A 12,560-nucleotide genomic window follows, 5' to 3' on the forward strand; every position below is an offset into this window, starting at 1 on the left:
ACGATATTTGCAAGCTGAATCTTCTCATCTTCCATCTCTTCTTCCTTCTTTTTCTTTACTTCTTTCTCTTCTACCTTTTCTTTTTTTATCTTCTTCTTCTCCTACTTTTCCTCCTCCTCCTCTTCTTCCTCCTCCATTTGCTCCTCCTCCTTCTTTCTTCTTAATTTAGTGTTGAAGCTTCAGCTTTACTTTTTGAAATACATTATTGTAATTCTCTTGTAATTTCTTGTGATGGCAGAATAGAATTATGTAATATGAATTTTCTCCTTCATGTTTCAAAATTTTTCTCCCGGGTGTTTAAAAAAATTATTCCACGTCATTGAAATTGTGAAATTTAACTTCTATATTTCTTAGAGCTCAGGTTTTATTCTTCTACCTAAAGGTAGTTTTTGGATTCTCTTGAACAATAATTTGTTTTCTATATTCACAAATGATTGACAGTTTTGTTGTTTTGTTTTATAGATTAGCCTATATATATATATACCTATATATACTATGTATAAATATGTTATATATTTGTTTATATATTAGCACAATGTAGGCACACATACTTATCTTTGAACAACAAACTTTCAATCTTCAATCAATGTCGGAACAACCTATCAGAGTTTATGTTGCCTTTTACTAATTTCCTGCCAGATTTTCCTCCACTTCAATATTTTTTGTGTTCCAAATATACTTTTATCTTACTTGTGGAGGCTCTCTAGCATGTATTCAGTTTTCCACAATCTGCTAATTGTGTTTTTAATCCTGTGTTGAAAAAAGTCATTTCTGACATATTCACTTTTAATTCCTTTGCTTATGATTTTTTTTTCTCTTTTGACCATTCTGAAATTTCTTCTTGTTCGTGCTTGCTCTGTGGGGAGTCAACATGGTTCTATCTTTGAATAGATAACTATCAGTTTATTTTTCTTTGTATCATAATATTTAAAAGAGTTTTGCATTCTTTTTGTGGTTCTACTCATTCTGAATTTTATGTTTAGGTTCCTCTTTGTTCATTTATTTGTGCTTGTGTGCTTGGATGTTGATTTCTTATTGTTATCTCTTGATATCTTTAGTGTTTTAGATTTTTTCTTATTGTTCAGTTATTTCAGTTGTGTGTCAGTCTTTGTGACCCTATTTTGGGATTTTCTTAGAAAAGATACTATAGTAGTTTGTCATTTCCTTCTCCAGCTCATTTTACAAATGAGGAAACTGAGGCAAAGTAGGTGAAATGACTTGCCCAGGGTCAGACAATGAGTATCTGAAGCCAGATTTGAACTCAGGAAGATGAATATTCCTAATTCCAAGCCCAATGCTCTATCCACTGTGCCACATAGATGCCCCTTTGTTTCTTCTATTTCCCATTAATTGTTTTCTTTATTTATCCCCTTTGCTGGTTAGCAGGCACCTGTACCTTACTAGGCTTTTTCATTATCGTGAGTAACTTGGGTGGAGAGGAGGAGGAATAGTGACCATATTACCAGTTGGCTTTCCTTTCCTTCAGGCTCGATGATACTGCATATGCTGGCATCCTACATAGTTCCTCCCTCTTATCTTCTCCAGTCAATGATAGTTGAGCAAAATCAGTATTTTCTGCTTCTTGAAGTGAGGGACATGGAGTTTGGTGGTTCAGGCAGAGTCCTCACACTGTGGGGAATCCCAAAGCAAGCTCTCAGGCATAAATATGTTTGTGTTGTTTTCCCTGCCCTTATCTGTAGGTTGATGGGGAAGAAGGCTGTTTAATGAGTGTTGTAAGTACTAAAGATCTGTCCATGACAAATCATAAAGGATTTACCGTGTCGTTACCTTGCAATTTTGCCTTTTCATGTGGATTCAGCTGTAAATATACTTCACTTGCACTAAATACTAAAAGTGTGAAGAGTTTTGACTGCTTGCTGGACCCACGATTTCATCTCCACAGTTCTATCTATGATTTTATATGTAATAATTCTGTTATGACTACATATTCATGTATCAGATACATATTGGTAGTAAATACCTTTATCACATTTACTTGGAGTATTTGTATTTGTGGCATGGTCACATAGGAAAAAAAAATCTGGGAAAAGGGATTTGAATAAAGTTGGAGTGCAATATCTAATTGAGCCACTAGGTGGTAACCTAGCTATTCTCTCTGACCTATGCTTATGTAAATCTATGACTCTTTTATAGGCTGCAAAATCCCCACTGGCCACTAGAGTGAATTCAAGCCTGCAAATTCTGGTTCTCTCTGTAATACTCCCCACCTTGCTTCCCCTAAGGATTTTAGCATACTTTTGCCCTTTAGTTTATCTCCTTGTGATGTACTGTCTTGATCTAAGAAATGAAATATAAAATCATTAATGCATATTTTTTAAATTTATAAAAAATGACTCCTACTTGTCTCATTCCATTAAAATTCATAATACCTTCCCAAATCCCCCTACCTACTCCCAGATCTGGGTGTTTGCCCTGACATCTTTTCTTTCTGGACTCCAGCAAGATTTATGGATAGATTTTGTGTTCAGAGGACAATAGACTCTGATCACCCAAGAGAGATGGATAGAAGCTACCTAATAGACAAAATGACTGTAATTACAACTCATAGAACTTCTCTCTGATGTGATTACCCAGTACTGTGTACTGTCATGCCTCTCATGTTTTACTGGTATTCCTGCAGTCAACATTCCAACCTGATTGTTTAGGACAGCCAAGTCACTTCACCCATAATTCTGTTTCTGTGACATGTTAACAAAATGGAAGAAAAAAAAATTATCCAGGCAAAAGTTACAATGGCATTAGATCTTCTATAGCTAACATGAAAATGTATTTAATAACAATGTATGTATAGAGTCCACATAAGATTGCATACCGTTTGGGGTAGGAAGGGAGAGGGAGGTGGAGAAAATTTAAAACTTATGGAAGTGATTGTTGAAAATTGAAAACAAACAAACAAATAAATTTTGGGGAAAAATGGTACAATGGCAATCAGAGGCATTCAATCAGTACCCATTAAATGAATCTGAGGAAACTACAACTCTCTGTTGCCTGGGTCTTTCTATATCTTATCCAGATTTTCTAGTCCTATTTCTACACTACCACTATCCCAAAACAGAAGTGGAGTACTGTTTCTACATGGATCAGTAGCTTTATGTCCCAACATAGAGTTAAAGAACCATGAAATTTGAAGAGATTTCCAAGGTCATTGAGTTCTACCCATACCCCTCTCCAGCATCCTTGACAGGTAGTGATACATTTCTTTCCCCAGAGCATATTCCCATTCTCTGTCAGCAGCTCTACTATAGAACCAACAGCTCACACATAGTTCAGTGTAAAAGCCTTGAACTCTGATTTTTTGATTGTCCCTGCTTCCCAGAGATCAGCTTTCTCTAACTCATGCCTCCCCTACCTCCATTCACCATCCTCAGATATAACGCCTGCACATACCATTTGCACTAGGCCTTACTTACATTCTGCACAAGGTTGTCCCACAAGGGATAAATTATGCACTCAACCTGAGAACAGATTGATTGGTGCACATACCCAGCCAATTCCTGTTTGAGATGACTGCTGTGATATATATTTCTTCTCTTTCTTAGAACCTGCATCCTTTTTAATGGGTGATAACAAAATTTATTGTTTTATGTACCCATTCAGCTGCTCAGGAGAAAGAGGAGAGAAAATGTCCATCTCCCCTCATTGACCTAGGTATCATTTGTACATAATGGATGGAGGCTTAATACAGGGCAGTTCAGCGACACATGACTTAGGGTGGTGGCTCCTTGGAGACTAGCCAAGCATTACTGGAACAAAGAATCAAGACTCCTCATACATATTTCTTCCTCCACTAAGACTATAATAGAGATGAACAACAGAGATGAGTGCTCTGTTTCTGTGTTGTGATAATATTCTATTTATTGGCAATCTCTTTTATTTAGTGGTGCTTACAATTCTCCAGGTACAGGAAGCCAGAGATGCACTAAATAAAGTTGATTCCACTTCTGAACAAGTGGAGGCTACTGATATCCACATTAATAAACTCTTCTAGCTTTGTAATTTTTTTCTTGCTTATTTAATCACTTTTAGAGTCTTATAATTTGAGCATCAATTGGTTAGTCTATCCAGCTAACACACTTAGGTTAGTTCTGTTACAAATACAATCCATGGGCCAAGCTTCATCAATGATCACCAGTCAGTGTTAATTAGACCCACTAATAAGAAATAACTCCCATCTGAAAGTTCTCATTATTGTTGTTCAGTCATATCTGACTCTGTGATCCCATTTGGGTTTTTTTTTTTGTAAAAGATACTGGAGTGGTTTGACATTTCTTTCTTCAACTTGCTTTCACAAATGAAACAAACAGGGCTAAGTGACTTGCTCAGGGTCACACAGCTGCCAACTATTTGAGGCCAGATTTGAACTCAGGAAGAAGAACCTTCCTGACTTTAGATCCGACTCAATCTACTGTGCCATCTAGCTATCCTAGAATCAATCACGATGAGGAAGATTTGAGAATTAAAGCCTATTTAAGTATAATGTGGTTCCTACCAAGCCCAAACTTATGAGGAAGCACATAAGTTCACTTAGAGAAAACAGGGTAGGGCACCAAACCTCTGGAGGAGGCTAACCTTAGCCAGATGTCCTATAAGAATGTACTTGAGGAAGTTTGAGAGTCTGTCTGTGTGCACTGAAAGTAAATATACTAGTGAAGCGGATAAGCAGGGAGGAATACCAGAGGTAACTAACAATAAGGAATTCTTCTTGCTAGTTTGTATTGTCTATTCATGACTTAGTTGGTTAGAGGCAGAATGGCCCATGCTTCCACTTAATAAGCAGTAGCCCTACCAGTGTGACCTCAATCTGTTAATACTGATTAAGCAATTAGTGTTTACTGACACTGAGGAAGGTAAATTACACATACATACTTGCCTTGCCAGAGCTCTTAGTCTACAAAAGACAAGACATCTTTGTATACACTTGTTAGTTTGGAGTAGTAGGTGTACACACACACATACACACACACACACACACACATGGAAAGTATATACATGGAATATATATATATATATAATACACATATATATAGATATATATTTATGGAAACTATATATGTGGAAACAGAAAACCTGGGTTCAAATCCTGATGCTGTCCTTTACTATCAGTATCTCCTTGGGGAAGTCACTTAACCTCTTAGGCTCTCAGATTCTTTATCGATAAAAAAAAAAAAGGGAATGAGGGTGGAGCCAAGATGTTGGAGGAAAGGCGGCGATTCAGTAGAGCTCTCCCAAACTTTTCTCTTCCAAACAATTTTAAAATGACACCTCAAAAAGAATTTGGAGCAGCAGAACCAACAAAAAGTCAGGATGAAACAACTTTTCAGCTTCAGACTACTTAGAAAGTTGGCAGGAAAGGTCATGCTGGGGTGTGAGTTGAGTATAGGAGGACCCAGGGCAGGCAGCACCCAGGAAACCAGGAGAAAGACTTGAGGTGACTGAACCTGTGGTGGTAGAAGCTTCCAAAACACTTAGTCCAAAGGCAGTAAGGGGGTGAGACAACTGGACAGAAGGAGATTATAGGGGGCACTTTGCTGGCACTCGAAGCAAAACTCTGTTGCGTTGCCCATGTATGGTTCTGGGTTGCAATCCCAGGGTGAGGAGGCATACTGTCAAGAGTGGGGACCCTGGTCACAGTTTCAGGGCAGAAAATAGTGCTTGTGGTAGTTCAAAGCACAGCCCAGGAGAACAGTGACCACACCTCCTGTTAGATCATACCACCTGGGAAGAACTGAACACTTACAGCCCTTCAGAACTATCTCTGAAAACACCAGCATGAAAAACCTGAAGCTTTGGACAGTGCTCCCTTCATCCCAGGAGAAGCATCCAAATCTAAAGTAATGTTATAAGTAGAGAAATGGGCTGAAAAATCAGCAAACAAGGGCAAAAAAAAGAACCTGATCATAGAAAGTTACTGTGGTGACAGGGAAGATTAAAACACAAACTCAGAACAGGACAGCAAAATCAAAACAGCTACATACAAAACATCATAGAAAAATATGAATGGAGAGAAGGATAAACAGGGAAGAAATGGGATGGAGGGAAATACACAGTTAATAATCATGACTATGAAAGTGAATGTGATGAACTCACTTCCTAGAAGGAAGCAGATAGCAGAGTGGATTAAAAATCAGAATCTTACAATATAGTGTTTACAGGATATACACTTGAAGCAGAAACACACACAGAGTAAAGGTAAGGGGTTGGAACAGACTCTATTAAGCTTTAGTTGAAGTTAAAAAAAAAAAACCCAACAAGGTTAGCAATCATGATCCTAGATAAAGCAAAAGCAAGAATAATTAAAAGAGATAAGCAAGGAAAACTTCATCTTGCTAATAGGCACCACAGACAATGAAGTAATATCAATGCTACGTGTATATGTACCAAATGGTATAGCATCCAAACACTTAGAGGCAAAGTTAGATGACTTAAAGTAGGAAATAGCAAAATGATATTAATAGGAGAGTTCAACTCTCCCCTATCAGAACCAGATAAATATAACCAAAAAATAAACAAGAAAGAAGTTAAAGAGATAAATAGAAATTCATAAAAGGTTAGATATGATAGACCTCTAGAAAAAAAAGTGAATAGAAATAGAAAGGGAAATGTCTTTTCCCCTTCTGGGGTACAGGGCACCTGCACAAAAACTTGACCATGTCATAGGGTATAAAAACCCACAAAAGCAAATGCAGAAAAGCAGAAATATTAAATGCATCCTTTTCAGATCATAATGTAATAAAAAAATTACATTTAATAAAGAGCCATGGAAAGTAGATTAAAAATTAATTGGAAACTAAATAATTTAATCCTAAAGAATGAGTGGGTCAAAGAACAAATCATGAAAATATAGTAACAATCAATAATTTCATTAAGGAGAATGACAAAAATGATACAACATATCAAAATTTATGGAAACAGTCAAAGCAGTACTTAGAGGAAAATTTATATCTTTAAATGCTTACATCAATAAAACAGAGAACAAGTAGATCAATGAATTGGGCATTTAACAACAGCAACAAAAACAACCTAGAAAATATGATAAATTAAAATTCCCCTATTAAACAACAAATTGGGAAAACTGAAAGTCAAAGGAGGGGTTATTAAATTTGAAATTAAGAAAACCATTGAACTAATAAATAAAACAATAAGCTGGTTTTATGAAAAAAATCTCAATAAGTAGAACATTGATTAATTTGATTTTAAAAAAAGAAAGAAGAAAATCGAATTACTAGTATCAGAAATTAAAAGGATGAACTCACTACCAATCAGGAAGAAATGAAATCAATGATTAAAAATTATTTTGCTAAAATATATTCCAGTAAATCTGATGGTCTAATAAAATGAATATTTACTCTCTCTCTCTCTCACTCTTTCTCTCTCTCTCTCTCTCTCTCTCTCTCTCTCTCTCTCTCTCTCTCTCTCTCTCCATATGCATACATATATAATATATATAAAATACACACACGTATACATATATGTAAAATATATACACAAATGCATAATACATATATGTCTTATGTAAACATAAAAACACATATACACATACATGCATGTACAATATATATGTATGTATATATGTTGGCCAGATTAACTGAAGAAGAAATAGAATTCTTAAGTAATCTCATTTTAGAAAAAAAAAAGAAATTAAGTCATTAATGGTTTCCCTAAGAAAAAATCCCTAGGATCAGATAAGTCAATTCTACCAAACATTTAATGAACAATTAATTCCAGTATTATATAAAACTATTTGACAAAAATAGACAAAGAGGTAGTCCTACAAAATTCTTTGTATAATACAAATTTGGTGCTGATACCTACCAGAAAGAGCAAAAAACAGAAAAAGAAAAATATAGACCAATTACCCTAATGAATATCAATGCAGAAATTTTAAATAAAGTACTAGCAAGGAGATTACAGCAATATATCACAAAGATCAGATATTATTGCAAAATGGGACTTATACCAGGAATGCAGGGGTAGTTCAGTATTAGGAAAACTATTTGCATGCTTGACCATATCAATGACAAAATCAACAAGGAAGTCATATAATTATTTCAATATATGTAGAAAAAAGCTTTTGACAAAATGCAATGTTCATTTTTATTAAAAACAATTAACATGAAAATAGAGCTTTCATTAAAATCATAAATAGTATTTATCCAAAAACCATCAGCGAGCATTATATGTAATGGTTATAAGCTAGAAGTCTTTCCAATAAGATCAGTAAAGGAGTAAAATTAGGATGTACAGTATCAGCATTATTATTCAATATTGCATCAAAAATGCTATCTATAGCAATAAGAGAAGAAAAAAAGAAATTGAAGAAATTAGAATAGACAATGAGGAAACAAAACTATCATTTCTTGCTGATGATATGAAGATATACTTAGAGAATCAACAAAAGAATATTTGAAATAATTAACAATTTTAGCAAATTTGTAAAATATAAAATAAATCCACACAAGTCAGCATTTCTACATATCACCAACCAAGTTGAGTAGCAAGAGATAGAAAGAAAAATTTCATTTAAAACAACTGTAGATAATGTAAAATACTTGAAAGTCTACCTCCCAAGACAAATCCAGGTACTATATAAACAGAGTTACAAGACACTTTTTATGCAAATAAAGTTAAATCTGAAAAATACTAACTGTTCATAAGTGGAATAAGCCAATATAATTAAAAAATGACAATTCTGCTTAATTAATTTACTTATTCAACGTCATACCAATCAAACTACAAAAAAAAATTTATGTTAATCTAGGAAAAAAATATAAAATTCATCTAGAAGAACAAATGTTCAAGAATATCACGGAATTAATGAAAAAAGTGAGGGAAGGTGTCTTAGCTACATTACATCTCATACTATTACAACATGGTGGTCATCAAAATAGTATGACACCAGCTAAGAGAGCAATGGATCAGCGGAATAGAGTCAGTCCACAATACACATTAGGTAATGACCATAGTAGCCTAGTATTTGATAAATCCCAAATCCAAGCTTTTGGGAAAAGAACTCACTATGTGACAAAAAATTTTTGAGAACACTGGAAAAATTTGCCAAAAACTAGGTAAAGACCAATAATACCTAGTACCATGTGCCAAGATAAGGTTGAAAATCCCTGATTTAGATGATTAGATATAAATTGTGATATTATAAGCAAAATAGGTTAACATGGAATAGTTTCTCTTTTGCATATATGGTTAAGGAAAAACTTTTGACCCAATAAGAAATAGAGAGAATCACAGGATGTAAAATTAATAATTTTGATTACCTTAAATTAAAAAAAAAAAAACATCTTGCGCAAACAAAATCAATGCAGCCAAGATTAGAAAGAAAACAGAAAAATGGGGAAATATTTTTAAAGCCATTTTCTGTGATGAAGGCCTTATTTCTCAAATAAATAGAAAGGTGAGCCAAATTTATAAGAATACAAATTATTTTCCAGCTGATGAATGGTAAAAAGATATGAAAAGGCACTTTTCAGACAAAGAAATCAAAACTATGTTTGATCATATAAAAATGCCCTAAATTTCTATTAATTAGAGAAGTACACTTTTTTTTTCCATTTGAGGTTTTCTTTATTTTCTATAATTTAGTATTTTATTTTCCCCCAATTCATGTATAAGCAATTTTCTGTATGAGGTTTTAAAATTAAATTCCAAATTCTCACCCTCCCTTCCCAATCCCTCATTGAGAACACAAACAATCTGATATAGGTTATACATGTGTGGTCATGCAAAATATATTTCCATATTAGTCATGTTGTGAAATACAATATAGACCAAAATTTATAAACAATCAAACAAACAAAAACCCAAGAAAGATAAAGTTTTTTTCAAAAAAGTACACTTTGATTTATATTCAGATTCCCTTAATTCTCTCTCTGGAGAAGGATCACAATTTTCATTATAAGTCCTTCAAATTTTCTTGTATTATTGTATTGCTGAAAACAGCTAAGTTATTCAAGCTGCTCATTTTACAATATTGCTGCTACTGTGTGCAATTTTGTCCTGGTTCTACTCATTTATTTCACTCTGCATCAGTTCATGTAAGTCTTTCCAGGTTTTTCTTAGAGCATCTAGCTCATCATTTCTTATACCACAACAGTATGGCTATAGAGAGCTTTGATAATTTCATCTGAAAACTAATTGTACTTATTTTATCAATTGGGCTATGGCTGTTATTCCAATACTACTCTTGAATCCTGTATTTGAAAGTCATATTTTCTATTCAACTCTGGTCTTTTCCTCAGAAAAGCTTGAAAGTCCTCTATTTCATTGAATGTCTATTTTTCCCCTGAAGGATTATACAGAGTTTTGTTGAGTAGGTTATTCTTGGTTGCAATTCTAGCTCCTTTGCCTTCCAGAATATCACATTCCAAATGCTGTAATCCTTTAATGTCAAAACTGATAAACTTTGCATCCATGAAATTTAATTTTTCTTTTTTAAGGCTGCTTGAAATATTTCTCTTAACATGGGAGCTCTGGAATTTGTCTGTAACATTCCTGGGAATTTTCATTTTGGGTTCTCTTTAAGCAGGTGATCAGTGGATTTTTTCATTGTTCATTTTACCCTCATGTTCTGGAATATCAGAGCAGTTTTCCTGGACAATATCTTGAAAGATGATGTCTAGGCTCTTTTTCAATAGTGTCTTTCAGGTCAATAATTTTTAAAATATTTCCCAGGTCAGTTGTTTTTCCAGTGAGATATTTCACACTGTCTTCTTTTTTTTCATTCTTTTGGTTTTGTTTTATTGTTTCTTGATTTCTTGTAGAGTTATTACCTTCCATTTGGTCTATCATAATTTTCAAGGAATTATTTTCTTCACTGAGTTTTTGGACTTCCTTTTCCATTTGGCCAATTCTATTTTTAAGGAGTTTTTCTCTTCAGTGAATTTTTGTGCCCTTTATTTTTCCATTTGTCCAATTTTGCTTTCCAAGGCATTCTTCTCTTCGCTGACATTTTTGCCTCTTATACCATTTGGTCTAGTCTGTTTTTAAAGGTGTTCTTTTCTTTTTTTATGTTTTTAAAATTTATTTAAATATAATTAATTTATTGTCAGTTTTCAATGTTCACTTCCACAAGATTTTGAATTCCAAACTTTCTCCCCATCTTTCCCTTCCCCTATCACAGGACAGCATACACCCCAACCATGGTAATAGTGATATTGTACGATGATGATCAGCTATGAAAAACCCAGCTGTCCTCACCAATATCAAGATCTAAGACAATACCAAAAGATTTATGATGAGAAATGCCATACATCTCCAGAGAAAGAACTAATGGGGTATGAATCAGATTGAGGCATACTATTTTTTACTTTCTTTATTTTGTGTGGGTTTTCTTTTTGTCTGTGACTAATATGGAAATATGTTTTATATGACTGCACATGTATACCTATATCAAATTTCTTGCTTTCTCATCTGGGGGGAGGGAGATAATTTATCCTAAAAAAGAATGCTAAAAATTGTTTTTATGAGTAATTGAAAAATGAAATATTAATTGAAAAATAAGGATATGAGAGTGGACAGTCTTTTAGGTTCATTGCAGTTTTAGAATGTATGACCCCTTGCATCCTTTTGCTTGAGTTTCCTCTTCTTTAAAAAGGACTTGGACTAAACAGCCTAGAAAGCTTCTTTCTGTTTTAAATCTATGATCCTAAGATATTTATGATCTCTTTTGCCCCTGGGATGTAATGAAATACCCCAAATAGCTTTCTATGTATATGTATATGTATATAAATATATATACATACATACACATACACACACACATATATATGCGTATATACACCACACTATTTTATTATGACATATGTATTTTAATAGTATAATATATAATTTTTATACATACTATATTGTGTATAATATACTACAACAATTACACAATTATATTAGATATTCTATATCTATCTATCTATAGCAACTAGGTTATATAATGGATAAAGCACTGGGCCTGGAGTCAGGAAAATCTGAGCTCAAATTTAGTCTCAGACATCTACTGTGTGACACTGGGCAAGTCACTTAACCTTTATTTGACTTAATTTCCTCATCTATAAAATGAGGATAATAATAGTACCTACTTCTCAGTGTTGTTGTGAGGATCAAATGAAATAATAATAAAGTAAATCTCTCAGCACAGTGACTGACATATAGTAAGCACAATATAAATGTTAGCTATCTTTAAATACACACATATTAAAAAAGAAATGCTGATCATATAAGATAAGCTACATAATTATAACTAAAGAACCAGTATACATGTACAATCTCTACTTGCTAGATATAAGTTCATTTTAGGAGTGGAAAGTAATAGAAACATATTCTTGGATTAAGACAAAGAGTATCCATGGGGATCCAGAAATCATGGGATTGAAAGACAATACATATCTCTAATTGATCTTGTAAAACTTTCTGTTTTATGATATTAGAGGTTGAGAAACTGACAAAATGAGGGAAGGTGGACTGACAAAGAAGAGAAGTCATAGAGAAGCCAACAAAAAAAGGAGTAGCTTGAGTGAAGAACATTGAGTCTATGAGAC

Source organism: Notamacropus eugenii, chromosome 2, assembly GCF_028372415.1.
Source record: "Notamacropus eugenii isolate mMacEug1 chromosome 2, mMacEug1.pri_v2, whole genome shotgun sequence".
NCBI classification, from domain to species: Eukaryota; Metazoa; Chordata; class Mammalia; order Diprotodontia; family Macropodidae; genus Notamacropus; species Notamacropus eugenii.